This window comes from Eublepharis macularius, chromosome 14 (assembly GCF_028583425.1).
Source record: "Eublepharis macularius isolate TG4126 chromosome 14, MPM_Emac_v1.0, whole genome shotgun sequence".
NCBI classification, from domain to species: domain Eukaryota; kingdom Metazoa; phylum Chordata; class Lepidosauria; order Squamata; family Eublepharidae; genus Eublepharis; species Eublepharis macularius.
In genome coordinates, this window is record NC_072803.1 from 5,682,960 (window position 1) to 5,686,785 (window position 3,826).

Below are 3,826 nucleotides of genomic sequence, written 5' to 3' on the forward strand. Positions count from 1 at the left end.
GTCATTTGTGGGTCCTGTGAAAGTCACATGAGGGCATCTGTCTGGAAAAGATGTCCGTTTGGAGTTTTGATTTGCACCTAAGCGAAACCTCAGCAGGGGGTCTCCGTAAGTCAGCTATGACTTGATGGCACTTTCCACCACCAATAGAAGGATAACAATAATAACAACATTTGATTTATATGCCACCATTCTGGACAACTTAATGCCACACTCAAAGTGGTTTGCAAAGTGTTTTGCTATTCTCATGACAATCACAAGTTTTCAGAGTCAATAAGATTGACCTTGATGGACCAGTTGGCCTGACTCGCTATGAAGTAGCTTCATGTGTGTTCAATGCAGATACCTATATGTATCTGCATTGAACACATATACATATACATATACATATACATATACATATACATATACATGGGTCATTTCATAGAAAAAGAACTGGAGGAACTCATTAGCATAATCATTAGCATATGCCACGCCTCTTGCCATCACCGAAAGTGTGTCATTAGTATAACTGATTTGCATATGCTACATCCCCTGATATCACCTATTCTGGCTGTTTTGGACCCAATCCTGGTCATTCAAGGCCGAAATTGGGCCCAAAATTGCAAAAAGGGGCTGAAAATGGCTGAAAAGGGGCCCAAAATAGTCAGGATCGGGCCACTGATGAGCGGGAGAGTGATCCATCACCTGTCAGAGGCCTGATCCAGGCCGTTTCGGCCCCAATCCAGGCCAAAATGGGCCCAAAATGGCCGAGAGTCAGGTGGGTGGGGCCACCTGACATGTGACCTCTTTGGGGAACTGCTGGAACTGCGTTCCTGTGCGTTCCCCCTTAAAATGAGCCCTGTATGTACACATACACATATGTGTGTGTGCGTGCTATATTTGGCACCTTCTGCATGCCAAGCAGAGGCACTCCCACTGAGTCACAGCCCCTTCCAATGCATAATGACAATGCATTATCCCTCATACATATTCTGAGCCAGGATACTTCATAATCAAGGTTTGTGTTAGAATATGGTCACGTCCAGGTCAACAGACCCCACATCAACTTGACTTCCGTGCAGAGCTTTTTTTCTGGGAAAAGAGGCGGTGGAACTCAGTGGGTTGCCCTCGCAGAAAATGGTCACATGGCTGGTGGCCCCGCCCCCTGATCTCCAGACAGAGGGGAGTTTCGATTGGCCTCTGCGCCGCAATCTCAACTCCCCTCTGTCTGGAGATCAGGGGGCGGGGCCACCAGCCATGTGACCATTTTCAAGAGGTTCCGGAACTCCGTTCCACCGCATTCCAGCTGAAAAAAAGCCCTGCTTCCATGCAAGGGTTCTTGGGGATAGCCCCTTGTCCTGCCATTAGATTGCATCACAACCATTTTATACGGGAAGAAACGGGGATTCGACTACTAATCTAATCTACCAGGCGAGAGGCAGTGTGGCGTAGTGGTTTGACTCGGAGTTGGGAGATGGGGGTGCGCATCCTCACTCTGCCATGGAAGCTTGAGCCAATCGCTTTCTCTTAGCCACACCTAACTCCTAGAATTGTTGTGAGGATAAAAAGGGGAAGGGAGAATTATGTAAGCTGGGCTAAAGGTGGCATAGACACTTCCTAGCTAGATCCGTTTGGAGATGAGAACAGCAAGAATCCAGGCGGGAGTCACTACCCCCGGCAGGAGGAGCAATGCATTCCTGAGGTCCTTCTTTCCTGCAGGCAGCAAAAACCACTGGGAAGTTTTAATTGTGGCCCAAACCGGAATGGCTGGAACAAGATCATTTCTGAAGATCTGGACTCACTGGAGTACTGGTTTTGCAACTTGTCGTGTTGCATAGTCTGGCTGTGTGTGTGGGTAGGGTGGGGGGCTGGGCTGAGATGTCACAGCCGAGAGCTGAACCTCCCTTGACAACGGACACTCTTTGTGGCCCACACGCCTGGTACCTGCGAACTGTGAGATGGCCCCTTCTCAGCCAGCCCTGAACTTATTTCTGTCTGCACTCAAGACAAGAAGCAGATGAAGCAATAATCAATGGCTAGGCATGACACCTCCATAGTCAGAAGCAGTCTACCACTCAGAACTCGAAGCTGAGGACTAATAGCAGACTAACTGTCACCATCTTGTGTTCTAGCTGGCTCCTGCAGGAAAGGAAAATGCTGCCCTGGAATTACCTTCTGTTGCATCCAGCAAGATAATCCTTATTTTTTTAAACAAGTGCCAACAGCAGCATCTTTGCCAGGCAAGGGACAGGCCTGGCATAGGAAGGAAGCCCTTTGCAACATCCCTTTTTCGTTTTTCAAGGTTCTCTTTCCAGTATTTCTGGTTCAGCGCTCAGCTCCATGGGGAGCAGAGAACAGTCCTGTATGGACATGCCTTAAAGTTGCCTGGCTCACAGCTGCAGTGCTTGTTTATTTATTTACTTCATTTATACCCTGCCTTTTCCCCCAGCGGGTACCCACAGTAGCTCCCATCTTTCTCTCCTCTATTTTATCCTCTCAACAACCTTGTGAGGTAGGTTGGGCTGAGGGAGCAACTGGATCAAAATCTCCCAGTTTCTGTGGCAGAGAGGGGATTAGAGGCCAGGTTTCCCAGATCATAGCCCAGCACTCTAACCACTTCACCACAGTGGCTCTCAGTGTGGAGCTGGGCCTCAGACCTCTATGGCAGTTGGAACCTCTCCCACAAACCTTGCCCTACACTTGTGAAAGGGAGGTTCTGACTGTCTAGAGAAAAAAGATGCACTGTCTATGCTCAGAGGCACTATTGATAACAGATGCAGGAAGAGAGAGTTTTGTGAGTGGCTGTGTTGGTCTGTAGCAGAAGAGCAAATCAGGTCCAGTGGCACCTTAGAGACCAACCAGATTTCCAGGGAGTGGACATTCAAGAGTCAAGCTCCTTTCCTGACTGACGCAGGGATAGAGAGTTATCACTTTTTCCTTCCAGGCAGCGCCTTTAGCAGTCGCAGGACAGGCAGACAGTCGATAGGTGCCTGTTGCCTAGCATGCCCACGCAGCAATAAGGGAGCTACACTTGTCCCTGCATCTTCGCCTACTGCAGCCACTTCCTGCATCTCTAGAGTCAGGTTCTTGCCTCCACCCCAAACCAAAAGCCCACCTGCCATGGGCCACCAGAAAAGCGGAAACAGCTCAAAATGATCTCTACCCCCTTCAGCAGCTGTACGAAGAAATCGGTGAGCCCTCAAGTACTGTGCCTGTTTGTAGTAGAATAGCAAGGCAGCTTAGAGACCAACAAGATATTTAGGATATAAGCTTTCGAGAGTCTAAGCTCAGGGTGTATCTGCAGAAGGGAGTTTTGACTCTCAAAAGCTGCTATGCTGAAAATCTTGTCGGTTTCTAAGGTGCCTCTGGATTCAGACCCTCAAAAGCTAGCGTCCTTTCTCAGCCAGACAGAACCTGCTGCTGCAAAAAAGCCCTGCTTCGCCTAGCAGATCTGCTTAAAAGCGACAAGTCAAGTTTCAACCCAGCATTGCTGCTTTCTGCTCCCTCTTTTCTCTGGCAGGGCTCCTGCCCCTTAATTTCAGTTGGGCCACCAAAAATTCAACTGGTGTTGTACAGTCCTGCGCAGCATGTTTGCTTTTGCTGTAACAGCAGAGAGGCTCCACTGGAAGCAAATCCAGCCGTTCTGCAGTCCAGTATTGGTGTGTGCCAGAATAGCTCTTTTCCCTAATTCCAAGCCTGTGAGCTCACAGACGCTCTGTCTCTCCGCCCTCCTTGTTTTTCTTTTCTTTTCTTTTTAGAAGATCTGCCAGCTGTGAGAGCCAGTGGTAGCTCTGGTGGGAAGGGCCACCCTTGCAGGAAGTCACGGTTGCAAAGAGGCTCCCAGAAG